This window comes from Narcine bancroftii, chromosome 1, assembly GCF_036971445.1.
Source record: "Narcine bancroftii isolate sNarBan1 chromosome 1, sNarBan1.hap1, whole genome shotgun sequence".
In the NCBI taxonomy this organism is placed as follows: Eukaryota; Metazoa; Chordata; class Chondrichthyes; order Torpediniformes; family Narcinidae; genus Narcine; species Narcine bancroftii.
Window position 1 is genome coordinate 412253551 of NC_091469.1, and position 16232 is coordinate 412269782.

General features: G+C 38.2%; 1 long non-coding RNA gene across 1 annotated transcript in view; it reads left to right on the forward strand.

The window, feature by feature from the left end:
- Nucleotides 1–13519, forward strand: part of LOC138751546 (uncharacterized) — a 49706-nt gene extending 36187 nt beyond the window's left edge. Inside the window, exon 5 of the long non-coding RNA XR_011350037.1 lies at nt 13264–13519. This is a non-coding gene — a long non-coding RNA (uncharacterized lncRNA). The remainder of the gene's footprint in view (nt 1–13263) is intronic.
- The last annotated feature ends 2713 nt before the right edge of the window (nt 13520–16232 follow it).

A 16232-nucleotide genomic window follows, 5' to 3' on the forward strand; every position in this document is an offset into this window, starting at 1 on the left:
GGTCATTGATCTGGAAACCAGACGAAGAAGGCAAAATCTATTTATTTTGGGCCTGCCTGAGTCTACTGAAAATGGGCAATTTACATTTTTTTTTCAGAGCTGCAATGTGATATATTTGGGAGAGGTTTCCTCACATCACCACCTGACATTGAATGACCACATTGTTCCTTAACACCCAAGCCGGCTATGGGTCAGAAACTGTGATCTGTCATTCTTCGATTACATCATAACCAAACTAAGGATCATTTGATCCATGAAGCCTGATGAAGAAGGAAACTTGAATATCGTGGTCAACATATTAGGATCATCAAGAATTACTGCCCTGAGGCAATGAATCAACATGCCAAATACAAAAACATCATGTCGGAACTGTATCATCAGGATTTTAAACCTTCATTAATATGCCCTGCTCATCTCTGCATTACACTTTTTTAAGGGTCATAAGAAGTGGTTCGGTTAAGTGGATGAGGCTGAGAAATGTATTGATGATCTTCCTTCTACATCACACTCTATGTGAACTGCTATTTCATGACTGAGGCTGATTAATTAGTGTTATTTTTAAGGTTTCTGTCACTTACTATACAAGGTCCATTGGATGAAGATTGGTTTTTTGTTAATTTGTTTTAATAATAATATCTGGAGTGATTAATCCATTTGGATTGCAGTTTTGTAAGAGTTTCTCTTGGTATTCAATTCATTGAGTTATTTTATTTTTTTAAGAATATTGAGAAGTATACTTTCATTTTATACATATTTTTATTTAGCAATAATTAGTTAAGATAGAAAACAATTACACATATTTAAAAATTGCATGATAAACTGTAAATCATTTTTTCTTGTTATGCTTGGTTGAAGACTAAATATAATTTTGTTCTAATTACATTTACATTAGAAGCCCATAGGCTAAGAAGGTATCAATAAGAAGGTATTTGTTTATATTTTATCTATGGTGGGCGTGTTGTTATTTTCAACAGCTTTCTGGATTTGGGATTCAAGCATTAGGGTAGGGGAAATAGAGAAATATTTTTATAATGTGTCTACGGCACTGGGAGCTTTTAAAAACACTGGTCTTCCACAGCCAATCTTCAATTTTGTTTTCATTTCACATTTCTACTGCAAAGCTCATATTTGGGACTTGAATAGTATGTGTATCAATCAAGCCACACTATTAGTTATTAATAATGGCTAATCTATTCAATTTTGTTAATCAAAACATGAATGGACTGATCCATCCAATTAAAAGATAAAATATTCTCACATGTCAAACAGCTTAAAACTGCATTCACTTTCTTACAAGAAACACACATTCATGGATGTGGTAACTCTCGTCTTATGTTCCATTAGATGGGACAACACTTTCATTGTACTTTTCAAGCTAAAAGCTGGGGGGGTGGGGGGGTGGTGGTTCCAATACTTATCAAAGTATTCCCTTTGTTTAGCATAATGTTATTTCAGATATATATGGTTGTTAAGTCATTGCCTCTAGGAAATTATACATTAAGATGGTTGTATTAGTAATATCTATGCTCCTAATGTATATGATGTGGAGTTTTTTTTAACATTCTTTTCACCCCTACCAAACCTTATCTTATATATTCTCTGATAATTGGTGGGGATATTAATTGCTTGTTAATCCTGTTTTAGATTGTTCCTCTCTTCACTCTGCTATAATGATTAAGTCCACCTTAGCAATTCATTCATTTTTTAAATCCAACTATGGTATTCCTGATGTCTAGTGTTGTTTCCATCCTAACAGAAGAGTTTTTTTCACATGTTCACCATACTTTTTCAAGGATTGACTATTTTCTTATTGATAACCAACTGATTACACAGACATGTTCTTGTAAGTATCAAAGCATTGTAATATCAGACCACGCCCCTGTCATGTTATCTTTATCCTTTCTTGTTTCTTGACTTCCCTCAAGTTAGCAAGCATTGACGTTTTAACTGGACATTGCTCTCAGATAAAGATTTTTTTGAAATTTATGGAACAGATATCTTTTTTCTTTGAAACAAATACTACAACAAAAACTTCTAGTTTGATTGTATGGGACACCATGAAAGCTTATCTTAGAGACAAATTACTTCCAACACTGTAAATAAGAAAAAGAAGGCTAATACAGAAAAATTAGAATCAATTACTCAAATTGAACAGTTAGATCAAGAATATGCTCAGGTTAAAAACCCTGAATTATATAAAAATGAATTGAACTTCAAACAAAGTTTGATCTACTCTCAACATATACAATTGAATGTCAACTTCTGAGGAGTAACTCTCAGTTTTATATTTATGGAGAGAAATCAGGTAAACTTTTAGCTAATCCGTTGAGGGGATTTGCAGCTAAGCATCAAATTATAAGGATTCACATAGAAAATGGCAGTATAACTACAGATCATTCTGAGCTAAATGTGTGGCCACTCGAATCACAGTGGACATGATGAAATAACCACACAAGGTGTTTTTAGAGTGAACCAAATGGATATACTCTTCATCACCCGTGCAACCTTTTAAAAGCCAAAATCACGCGCTCAACATGCACCAACGTCATCGTTAACTGATGTCACAAGGCCAGTTCGATGCCTCCTGGGAGTTGTAGTGCCACCGTAGCACCACTATACGCACCCCCCCCCCCCAGAAACTGGCAGAAAGGTTGTCGACCTCTGTTATGGACTGGTGGCTGGTACAGTGGGGAAGACTTACCACATGAGCTGGTTGAAGCCTTTTAGAAAATTTTACCTGGACTCTACACTTCTGAATTTACAAATGATAACAATAAGATTGAGGATTTTCTAGATCAAATAAATATTTCTGCATTAACCTCAGATGATAGAATTAGTTCAGATAAGCCCATACTCCAGGAAGAAATAGTTGCTGCGATCTATTTATTACAAGCAGGAAAATCTACAGGACCTGATGGGTTCCCTGCAGTTTTTTTTAATCATTCTCTAAATTACTTGCACCTCATTTAGTTTCTGTATTACTTGACTTGTTTAAATGTGGAAAATTACTGGTATCATTTAATAAGGTGTGTATTTCACTCACACCAAAGAAAGGTAAGATCCAGTGGAATGCACGTCTTACAGGCCAATTTCTTTATTAAACGTGGATGTTAACATTCTGGCCAAGGTTCTGGCTCATAGATTGGAGAACATTTTACCTTCAATTGTTTCAGAAGATCAAACCAGTTTTATAAAAATTGTTACTCTTATTTTAATATTCATCACTTAATGGATATTTTATATTTACCTTCTAGTGCACTCCCTGAATGTATTCTTGCTTTAGATGCTGTTAAAGCATTTGATCAGGTGGAGTGAGGGTATCTATCTATGATCTTAGAAAAACTTAATTTTGGACCATGCTTTATTACATGGATTAAATTACTGTGTTTGTGCCCTACCGCTTCAATTCTTACTAACTCCCAATTGTTTCAGCCTTTCAATATGCAAAAGGAAGTCTCCCAAGTCCAATACTTGTCGATCTAGTTATGGAGCCATTAGCGATTGCGTTTTGGGAGTTTCAAGATATTTCTGGGATTTGGAGGAAGGGGAGTTTCTCTCTCTGCAGATAAGCTTTTACATTACATATCAGGCCCTGATACCTCCTTTCCCCATATGTTATTAATGTTCTCTCAGTTTAGTCAGTTTTCAGGATATAAATTAAATTTGCATAAAAGTGAACAACTTCTTTTAAATGCGTTAGCTTCAGTTTACGGGTACTCCCCATCTTGTGACCCATATGATTTACATCCATCTGCACATACGGCCAAATGAAAAAAAAATATATATATGCAAAAATACAAAATTTATGCTGTTTATGTGAATTTGACAAACTATAACAGGGATACAGGGCATGTAAGAGCCAAATGGTGAATACTTACCTTGTTTGTCAGGGTCCCAGTGTCTATAGGCTGGGCGCAACCATCTTGATTCCTGTGCACATGCGTTGAGTCTTTGGCTGGTGCATGCACGGTGGGCTTGCATATTGGAGTTCAGTTGGCGCATGTGCGAGAGTTCAAGACACAAATCCAATATCATCAGGGCCCATATATCCAAAACCAAATTATCTCGTGTTGTGATAAATGCAAGATATATGAGGCCTCGTTAATTCACATGTTTTGGTTCTGTCCTAGAATTGAAAATTACTGGAAGGAGGTTTTCCAAACTTTATCTTTAATCTTTGATATAAAGTAAGGACCTAAACCTCTGGTAGTGGTTTTTGGTAAAACAGAAAAAGACGATGTTTTCTTGACCCCAAATAAATGTTGTATCCTGTCTTTTATTTCTCTTTTGGCTCGACGTGCTGTACTACTCAAGTGGAAGGGCCCTGCCCCATCTACTCATGCCCAGTGGCTGAAAGATATTACATTTTGTTTAAGTTTAGAAAAGATTCAATATTCAATCAATAATTCTAGCATAAGATTCCAAACATTGTGGGGTCCATTTTTGAATCATTATCACAATCTCTAGATATATTTTATAACCTGTTTTGTTGGCTTTTCTCATTCATTTTTAGGAGTGAAGTTTATTGTTGTTCCTATCTGCCATGCAATGTTGTTAGGGGGATGGGGTTTTGATTAATATCTGATTTTTGAATTTTTTGTCTTTGCATATATTATATTTACTTTTGTTATATTATGGATGTAATGTAATATGTTGATTTGTGTAATTTCCTACTTACACTTTGCATGCTATATAAACTATGTACTAGCTTGGTTTTTTAAATGTAGAAAACCAATAAAAATATCTTAAAAAGAAAAGAAAAAGCTCAGAGTGTAAAATGAAGCTGAAGATTTAGGTGAGATATGAGTTATACCTTTTACAACAAAAGGCATATTTTTCATCTTGATTTTTAGTTTTTCATTTTCATATTTTTCCAAGAGGATGACGTTATTTTAATTTAGGACCTCATCATGGCCGTTAAATACTTACATAAAAATCCTCTTCAGATTTAGGATTAGTTTTTATGAGAATAGTTTAACTGTCAGTCGTTTCAAACAGTTCATTGAAAACGATAGGTCTCTGAAGAAAGATGAAATCACTCCCCACCATTTGCTGCGCTTCCACTGCCCAAAATTCATCCTTTAATAATGCATCATTATCAATATTGACAGTTTTACAGTGGTTACAACACATTCCGTCCAACATCCTAACTTGCACATCATCTGTTTATGGCTTTGCATCTTGATGTTTGTCTGATAAGCTTTGCTAAGACCCACAAACCTCCCTGATTCAGCATAGAGGAGAACATTCTGATTCTCCAAGAGTTTTGGAACTCTTACAGGATCATATGTAAGATTAGATGACATTTACTGGGAGAACTGTCTAAATAGGGCTCAAGGAAATTCAGATGACCTAATCCAATCAGTGCACAGTATCTTCATCCCACTACCATCAAGAAGAAGAAGGTACAGAAGCATCAAAATCAGGACTGCCAGGCTGAAGAACAGCTTATTCCCATAGACTGTGAGGCTGCTGAAGAGTAACCTACAACCATGAAAATCATCCCAAATATTGATCTATATTTACCTTGATTACTTGTGTGATCATTATATACTGGATAGTGTGTTTTTTTTTAAATATTTTATTTTAAAGTTTGCATACATGTAGTATATATAATCCACATACAACTATCATTTTAACACAAGTTGTTACTGACTACAAAACCAAAGTATGCCCTCTCCCTTTAAAACTAAACCCTCCGTCACCCCAGATATTGTGTGTTTTGTACATGCATCATGAACTGGAGAGATATTGTTTCATTGGGCTGTATATGTACAATCAGATGATAATAAACACACTTGAATTAAATACCAATGTTCACTATCTGGACAAGTGGTTGGTCTTTATTTGTAATTGCTATGTAAATACAAATTCTTTCCCAATTTGTATTCTCCTTTATTTAGCATGGTCAAGTGCAGCTTGGCACTTGGCAATATATAACTGGCATCAACAAGAAGAAAGAACAATTGACTGGCTATCCAAAATGGCCTTAGCACTTTTGAAAACAAAGCCTGCTTATTTGGTGCTCTATCATGTGTCTAAAATAATTCTGGCATTATGTACTGACACAGAGGAAAAAACAGCTACAGGAAAGAATTTCTCTTGTAAATATTTACTGAATGGCATAAATTGATCTATGAGAGGAAAAAGGAAAATCATATTCTAAGCCATCTCGAGGTAGCCTATGTACAATAGTGTGCCTTCTCTTGGTTGAAGACAGCGCAACTCCAAGAGGATAGTCCCGCTAAAATTGCCTGTCATTCTCAAAGGAGACTGTGTGTTGGAAAAACCATTCCAGGAAGCAGAAAATGATTTAACTGAGGAGTTACAGGAAGATGGTTTCTTTTCTAAAGTGTTTTCCAGTATGAAAAGGAAATACAAATCAAGCACCAGCTGTAACTGAAAAATAAGCCTAATATTTTTGATGCTGAATTCCCACATTTCTGTTTGTCTGACTTGGCTATGCATAAATTGGTGGTTGTTTGTTCCTGCTTTGCAACTATGACCACACTCAAAAGCTTTCCATGGTTTGAAGTGCCTTCAGACATCCGAAAGTTTTGCTTCTTTCCTAGCTGTCCTGAGGGGTCTACACATAAGAATTTGTTTCATGCTTTCTCTTTTCAGCTACTAACTGAATGGTTTATCTATAAATTCTACTTGAATCAGTTTTCATTCATGCCATTATTTTCAGAATTTGGATATCAACGGGGAGGGTACGGTTTATTGCCTAAAGATGGTGATGAGCTGCCTTCTTGAACTGCTACAGTCATGCTGGTGAGTGTGCTACAGTACTACTGGCTTGACCTAGAGTCAATGAAGAACTAAGTCAGGTGAGTGTGCAGTTTGAAGTGGAACTTGCAGATGGTGGTGCTCCACTGCACCTGTTGTCCTTCTTGGAGGTAGAGGTCAGTTTTGGGAGAAGTTGATAGTATGGCCTAGTGTATTTTGTAGATGGTACACACTGAGGCTACCTTTTACCAGTGGAGAAGGGAATGAATGGTTAAATGGAGATGGGACTGCATAATCCTCTATGCTGAACTCCTTGAAAGTTGTTGAAATATATTCCATCATGCTATGGTCCTAAATTGTACTTTTGCTGTATGATACCTAGATCTTTGCAGCCATAGTGGCTGAACAGTCAAATTTCTGGTTGATGATAAGTTCCAGGATATTGATGGTGGAAGACTCAAAAGCAGTAATGCTATTTAATGGGAAGGATAAGTGGTTAGATTCTACCTTGTTGAATATGGTCAATATATAGCATTTCTAATAAAGGAACATAACTTGCCGGTTAGAAGCTCATGCATGAATGTGATCCATTTGTTGTGGTGTGAAGACATGGACTGTTTCATTTTCTGAGGAATTTCAAATGGAATTGACCATTATGCATCAGTGAATATTCCCTCATGTGACCTAACGATGGAACAAAGGTAATTGATAAAAACAGCCTGGATTCATTAAAAATCGTTATTCCTCCTTTAATATTAGAAGATTGATGAATATTATTTACACTCCTTCACATAAGTCTTCAGAATGTGTTATTTCACTAGATGCTGAGAAGGCCTTCGATAGAGTAGAATGGCCTTATTTATTTACAGTTCTTGAAAAATTTAATTTTAGTCCGATATTTATATCTTGGATTAAACTTCTTTATAATTCCCCAGTTGCCTCGGTTTTTACTAATACCCAAAGATCGCCATATTTTCGATTATTTCGGGGCACCAGGCAAGGGTGCCCCCTTAGCCCTTTATTATTTAACTTAGCTTTAGAACCTTTGGCAATTGCTATCAGAGAAGCACCCAATATTACTGGTATTATTCATTGCAGGGATATTCATAAAGTATCACTATATGCAGATGATTTATTGTTATATATTTCCAATCCTGAAAATTCTATTCCTGCAGTTTTATCTTTATTAGCCTAATTTAGTAATTTTTCGGGATATAAACTGAACTTAAATAAAAGTGAATTATTCACTTTTAATGGATGGGTTCCTATTTATGATAGTTTACCTTTTAAAATAGCTAGAGACCATTTTATATATTTAGGGATTAAGATTACTAAAAAACATAAAGATTTGTTTAGGACTAATTTTTTCCCTCTATTGGACCTGATCGGCAGTTTACTCACCAATTGGTCACCATTATCCCTATCCAAGATAGGCCGAATTAATGCTATTAAGATGATGATCTTACCTAAATTTTTATATATATTCCAAGCTATACCTATTTTTGTTCCTAAATCTTTTTTTGATAAGGTCGATTCTAAATTGTCCTCGTATATCTGGCAAAACAAGAATCCTAGATTGGGGAAAAAGTATTTACAGAAATCTAAACTAGAGGGAGGGTTGGCATTACCCAACTTTAGAATTTATTACTGGGCAATTAATATTAGTTACTTAAGGTATTGGTTGAATTATTCAGAATTATCTCTAAATCCCCATTGGGTAAATTTCGAAATTAAACCGATACAAAATTTTTCAATTAGCTCTATTTTGGGAGCTGCTCTCCCTTTTACTCTTACTAAATTATATAAACAAATTGATAATCCAATGGCTAAACATACACTACGTATATGGTTTCAATTCCGGAGATTTTTTGGCCTAAGTCATTTTATCTTGGAAACTCCTATTGTACTAAATTTCCTTTTTCATCCCTCTCTAATTGATCAAGCTTATTTACTCTGGAAAGTTAAAGGTATAACATGCTTTTCGGATTTATTCTTGGATAACTCTTTCATGTCATTTGAACAATTATCCATGAAATATGATTTACCTCGATCTCATTTCTTTCGATATTTGCAGATTAGGAGTTTCTTAGTTTCGACTTTACCCTCTTTTCCCAATCGGGAGACTACGACTGTTTTAGAGGATATACTATATTCAAAATTCCCTCCAAAAGGTGTGATATCTAAATTATATAATATAATTACAAAAATAAATTCTGGGACTTTTGAAAAGTTTAAAAATGATTGGGAAAGAGAACTCAACCTTCATATTTCTAATGAAAATTGGAATAAAATTCTGCGACTGGTAAACTCTTCCTCTCTATGTGCAAAATATTCACTAATACAGTTTAAAGTTGTTCATAGAGCTCATATGTCTAAAGATAAACTCCATCGCTTTTATTCTCATATCGATCCTATATGTGATAAATGTCAATTGGAAATAGCTTCCCTTACACATATGTTTTGGTCCTGTCCCTCTTTACAGAATTATTGGAAGAAAATTTTTTCCATTATATCTACTGTTTTGAATATTGATTTACAACAACATCCCATTACTGCAATTTTTGGATTACCTATGATAGATTTGACTTATTTATCTCTTCCTGCAGATCGTATGATTGCTTTTCTTACACTAATGGCTAGAAGATCTATACTATTGAATTGGAAAGAGGTTAATCCTCCCACTGTTTTCCAATGGTTTACCCAAACTATACTATGTTTAAATTTAGAGAAAATTAGAAACTCTGTCTATGAATCCCCTTCTAAGTTTGAGTTAACCTGGCGACCATTTATTCAATATTTTCATTTGTGGTGAGTTGATCTGGCTCTGTTTTCTTTCTATGATTATGTATGATAATTGGGCTGTAAGATGAGATCGGAGTGATCGGCGTGGTTTAGCTATATCTGTAGGTTTTTTTTAAAGTTTTTTTAAAAGTTCTTTTTAATTCAGATTTGTTTTTTCTTCTTTTTTGGGGTTTTTTTTTCTCTTTTTTCATATATTGTTATTAATTATATCTTTTTTGTTTAGAGATAGTTCACACCCTAAACTGATCTAAATTTTTTTTATGATATATTTTTATTCTGTAATATTATTGTTTAATATCTCTGTATTAATTCATTACTTACTATGTATTTTTTATATCTCTTTGAACTGTATGTGTTTATAAATTATAATAATAATAAAAAGATTGAAAAAGAAAAGAAAAGATAAAAACAGCCTAAGATGGTGAGCCTAAGTCACTGATTAGAGCAATTGGGGCTGGGATGACTGAGCTCCAACAACCACCATCATCTTCCTTTGTGCAAAGTTTGACTCGAAACAATGGAAGGTTTTCCCTGTGGTCTCATAAATTTATGGAATTTAACCAAGCTGCTATCCTGAGCAAGTCTAATTTGCCTGCATTTGGCTCATAGCTCTATAAATTATTCAAATGCATGAACCTGTCCAAATATCTTTTTCAATATGTAATTATACTCACCTTCAGGTCCCCTTTAAATCTTTCCCCTCTTACATTTAACCTAAGGTCTCTAATTTTAGACTCCCCTACTCTGGAAAATATACCGTGACTATCGATGGTCCTTTTGATTTTACAAACCTCCATGAATTCATCCTCTTTTACTCCTGGGAAAATAGTCTCTTTATTCTATTCCTTTCTCTCAATTCTTCCGTCTCCATCACGTCTGCTCCCAGGATAGTGTCTTACACTCCATAGCACCTGAGATGTTCTTCTCCTTCAAAATATCTGACTTCTTCTCTACTGCCATCAACTCAGCCTTGTCCTCACCTCCTCTAAATTCATCCTGGCTTTTTCACCAACGAGACGCAACAAGGACAAGATTCCCTTTATCCTCACTTACCACCCTACATATCCAACATATTATCTGCTGCAATTTCTGTCATCTACAATGTGATCCCACCACAGGACATATCTTCTCCTCCCAAACCCTCTCTGCATTCTGCAGGGACCACTCCCTCTATGATTCTCTTGCTCACACAGATCTTCCCACAAATTGCCCCTTGGTACTTACCCCTGTGATTGCAAGGAATGCAAGACTTGTGCCCACACCTTCTCTGTCACCGCCATTCAGGGCCCCAACAGTCCTTTTAACTAAAGCAAAATTTTAGTGGTGAATCCGTAGGAGTCATTTATTGCTCGCGATGTGGGCTCCCCTATGTTGGTGAGACTGGACGTAGATTAGGAGTTTGTTTCATTAAGCACCTTCACTCTGTTCACTGCATCAGCAGTGGCCAGCCATTTCACTTCACACACCATCCCACACCAACATGTCTGTCCATGGCCTCATGGACTGCCAAACTGAGGCTACCAGCACATTGGAAGAACAACACCTGTCCAATCAGACAGCGTTAACATCAACGTCCAATTTCCATTAATCTCTCCCCCAAGTCTCTCTCTTTCCCTATCCTTCTGGCTTCTTTTCTCAGTTCCCCAACCTCTTCTTTTCTCTTTCCTATAAGAGCTACACTTTCCCTTCATCACCTCAGCTTTTTTTCTCTTCTGCATTCCCACCCACATATAACTTACCACTTACCTGTTAGTTTGTGCTCCTCTCCCTGCCCCTTCCTTCCTCCTTACTTCCTCACTTCCACCTTTTTATTAAACCTTCTTGTTTCTGCTTCAACCTCATGAAGCACAGCTCAAATCATTGGTTACCCTTTACTTCCAATGGATGCTGCGTGTCCTGCTGAGTTTCCCTAGGACGTTTTTATCCTGCACAGCACTGTGTTGCCTCTACATCAGAGAGACTGGATGAAGATTGAGAGATTGCTTTTTTGAGCACCTTGGCACCATCCGTCACAATAGCGTGGATCTCCCAGTGGCCACCCTTTTCAATTGTCCATCCTATTCCCTTGCTGACATGTTTGTCCATGGTTTCATGCACTGACAGATTGAGATGATCCGTGAATTGGAGGAACAACACCTCATCTTCTGATTGGGCACTTTCCAATGGGATGGCATTAATATAGATATCTCTGGCTTTTGTAAAATGCCCCCCCTTGTCTTTTCTTCTCTGTCTCCATCTCCTTTCGCACAAACATGATAAAGTCTTACCTTGTCCCTTATCATATCAAATTAACTCATTTTGTTGGTCTGGATTCCTCCCCCATCGTTTGAATTCTAAGCCTTTCTGAGATTACCTCCTCTGGTTTATTCTGCTTATTCCTTGAAGAAGGGCTCAATCCCAAAAAGTCATGAATTGTCTCCTATAAATGCTGAAAAGATCAGCTGAGTTCGTCCAGCATTTTGGTGTGTTTTTATTACAATCACAGCAGACTTTCATGTTTCACTTAGCACTGTGTTGCCTGCCCAGAGTAACGAGTAATGATATCTCCTCAGGACTGGGGAAGAATGTGGAAGTGGGTTGGGAAGGATTCAGCTATTGGGAGGGGGGGGGGGATGCGAAGGCAAAGGAGGAGGTTCTGTTAAAGAAAGCAGTTCATGTTCAAATTAGGAAGATGAATCACAAAAGTAATAATCTCTGGATTACTACAGGTACACAATCCTTTATCTGGAACCCTTGGGGTGTCTGAATTTCGGAAAGCCAGATTTAAACCCACCCAAATTGTGCTGTCATATCCACCCCCACCCCCTTCCAGTTGCGCTGTCAGTCTCCCCCCGTCATCTGCTCGACGCGCTGCTAGTCCCCCGCCTGCCCAACTCGTGCTGCCAGTCTCTCCCCCCCCTCGCCCACCTGACTCACACTGTTGGTCTCACCACCCACCTTGCCCGCCCAACTCGCGCTACCGGTCCCAACTCCCTGTGGTCTCTCGTTTGCCCGGCTCACACCGCCAGTCCCTCACCCATCCAACTCGCACTGTCGGTCTCTCACCTGCCCAACTCGCGCTGCTGGTCTCCCCCCCTTGCCCGCCCAACTTGCGCTGCCGGTCCCTCACCCGCCCAACTCGTGCTGCCAGTCTCGCCCCTCCCTCGCCCGCCCGACTCACACTGCTGGTCTCACCACCCACCTTGCCTGCCCAACTTGCGCTGCCGGTCCCAACTCCCTGTGGTCTCTTGTTTGCCCAGCTCGCACCGCTGGTCCCTTGCCCATCCAACTCGCGCTGCCGGTCTCTTGCTCGCCCAACTCGCGCTGCTATCTCCCTCCCCACTTGCCGGATTTTGGAGCTTTCCAGATTTTAGATGTCCAGATAAAGGATTGTGTACCTGTATTAATTAGCATAAAATCAGAATCTAAATTGCTCAAGGGTTGTTATGGGAAAAATGGCTTCTAATTCATGGGGCACCACACCAGTATTGGGAAAAAAGAAAAGTTCTGCTGAAATGTGCTTCACGTGAGTTGGGACAATTCTTGCGAATTGACTTTCTAGAAACAATGTATAAGGTGGTGCCAAACTAGTGTGGAGGCACTGATATCAAGTTCTAGTGAAGGGAAATTAACAAAATTAAACAGAAAGAACATAGATGAAGTCTCTCTATCTGCATGCAAATGGTATTTATAAGACATGATTTGATAGGGCAAATTAAATTAATTAAAAGTATAATCTAATTGTAATTACAGGGTCAAGCTCGCAAGGTGTTCATGTTGAAGACTGGGACAAAGGCAATAGGGAGAAAGGTTTATAGTTCAGAAAATCACTTGAGTGGAACTAAGAAACACCAATTGGCAGGAAACATTAGTTGTGTTGACGCAGGCCACAACATAAATCAGAAATCCGCATAGCAAATGTTATACAATAATCAATGGAGACTTCAACTATACATTATTATAGTGACCAAAATCACTGTGATACTTATTGGATTAATTCATGGATTGTTTCGCTGGATTACTATGTTGAGAAGAAAACAAGAGAACAGGTTATCTTAGATCTTAGTAATGTGAGATGAGAACAGGCTAATTAATAAACAAATAGTTATGCAGTGGTTTGGAAACAATAATCAAAATGTGATAAAATTTATATAATAATTGAATGTGAGACAATTCAATCTGAAACCAGAATTACAAATAATACAGAAGCAAATTGTGAAGATGTGAGTCATGTGATGAGTTTGTAAGATTAGGAAACTTTATTAGAAGGTCAAGCAGGAGGTAAGCAATGGCTAACATTTAAATAATTTACCAATAATATACGTCATTTTCAAGGAAAATAAATCCTACAGAAAAAGTGATCAAGCTGTGGGTATTGAAAATGGGAAGGGCAGATATTGTCAAAAAAGAAGGCAGTAAGCTTGAAGACAGGGAACATTTCAGAATGCAGCAGTGAAGGACCAAAGAGAGCAGCATAAGAGGATAGGTGAATGACTAACCTAAAAGAGACTGTAAAATTTGCCAAGGTGTGTAAACAGAAAAGGTAATGTTTATGAATGTTAAACATTATTTGCCATCCGATTGTACCAGTACAATCCGCTGAAACAACAGTTCATAGAACAGTGCAAAACACATGTACAGACATAACACACATACATACAGACAAACAATACATATACACACTATATATGTACATATCTTAAAACAAATATTGTTAGTAAAAAAAGAACAATTTTAGCAGTCATTCAGCACAGCCTGTGGGAAGAAACTGTTCCTCAGCCTGACTATCCTTTTTCCCAACAGAGGTAGCGAGAAGATGCTACAAGCAGGGTGATAGGACTCCTCCATGATTTTGCAAGTCTGCTTTAAACAACAATTCCATAAAATTGGATTGATAGTGGGCACAGAGGGAGATCCCAGTGATCCTCTCTGTAAATTTGATGATCCTGTGGTTTGACTCCAAATCCAATGCTCTACACCAACCATACTACACAGTGATGCAATGAGCAGGACACTCTTAATAGAGCTTCTATAGAATGTTAACAGGTTTCTACTGCTTTGCTTGCCTCAGCTTTCTAAGGAAGTGCAGTTACTGTGTCCAGGATAGGTCATTTCTTAACTGGACTCCAAGAAACTTGGTGTTCCCCTACTCACTCCACAACCAAGCTACTAATGAATAGTGGAGGGTGGTTGTCCCTGGTCCTCCTGAAGTCCACAATCATTTCCTTGGTCCATATTGAAGCTCAGGTTGTATTTTCATACCATTTCATGAAATTTTCCACCTCTTTCCCTCTTTCCTCTAATTCGACTCATCGTTGTTGCTGATGAGGCCCAACTACTGTCGAGTCAACTGCATACTTGCTGATGCTGTTGGAACTAGATCTGGTGTTGCAGTCATGGGTCAGTAGCATGAAGAGGAGTGAGGGGACTGAGCACACAGCCATGAGGTGTGCTAGTGCTCAGATGGTGCTCAACAATCTGCCGTTAACCCGGACTTTCCACTAAGACATCCAGATCACAATTATAGAGAGGGGTGTTATGTCTCAGCTTCACACCAGCCTCTTGGGTATGATTGTATTAAATTCTGAGCAGAAGTCAATGAAGAGTACCCTGATGTATGAGACATCATTATCCAAGTGAGTCAGGTGAGATTGGAGGTGTAAAGCTACAGCATCATAGTGGTACGGTTCCATCTGTCAGTGAATTGAAATGGGTCCAGTGTCTCTGGGAGGTGCACTTTGATACGTTCCATTACCAGATGCTCAAAGAATTTCATAAGGCTGGTGGTCAAAGCCACAGGCCAGTAGCCATTGAGGCTTGTTGCTATCACCCTCTTTGATACCGAGATGATGATGGTTATCTTGGGGGTGATGGGCTGCTGGAATGATGTGTTGAAGACCTCCAAAAGGACCGTCATCAATTGGCATGCACAGTCCTTCCCAGCCGGCTATGTTGTCTGGTCCCACTGCCATGTGTAGGTTCTCCTCATCTTGGCCACAACTTCGCAAGGGGCCTGTTCTTTGGCGTCAGACTGTTGTCCCCATCGAATTTTTTGTAGACGTTCCATCCGTCCAGAAGGGAGGCATCATCATCATTGACTTGCAAGGTTTTCTTGTGATTGGTTATTGTTTAGAAACCTTGCCAGATGTGATTTGTGTCACCGGTGTCGCCCAGCTGACTATGGATCTTCTGTGTGTACTCCCACTTTACCTTCTGAATTTCACGAGAGTTCAGCTGGTGCCATCTTGTCTGCTGTCCTGAAGGCAGCAGCTCGACCTCTGAAAATCTCAAGGATCTCTGTGTCCAACCATGGTTTCTGGTTAGCCCTGGTTGTATAGCATTTGATTTCTGGGACATCCTCAATGCACTTGCTAATGTAGCCAGTCACTGAGCTCATGTAATCATTGATGTTTATGTCACCATTGTATGTGGCTGCCCTCCTGAAACAACTCCAGCCATAGTCTCAAATCAGTCCTGCAGCCCTGCTGTGCACCCCCCACCCCCGCCACATCCTGATCAACCTTCAAACTGGCTTTATTTGTTGTTCCAGCAGTTTGAATGCTGGGGTTAGGAGGAATGATATGTGAGCTGAGTATCCAAGATGGGGGGAGAGGGGCAGCCTTGTATGTATCAGGGACATTGGTGCACTGTCAAGCTCAGATGCTCTCTCCTCTGATGGCAAGACTGAGTAGGGGAGCACCAAGTTTCTTGGAGTCTAGTGT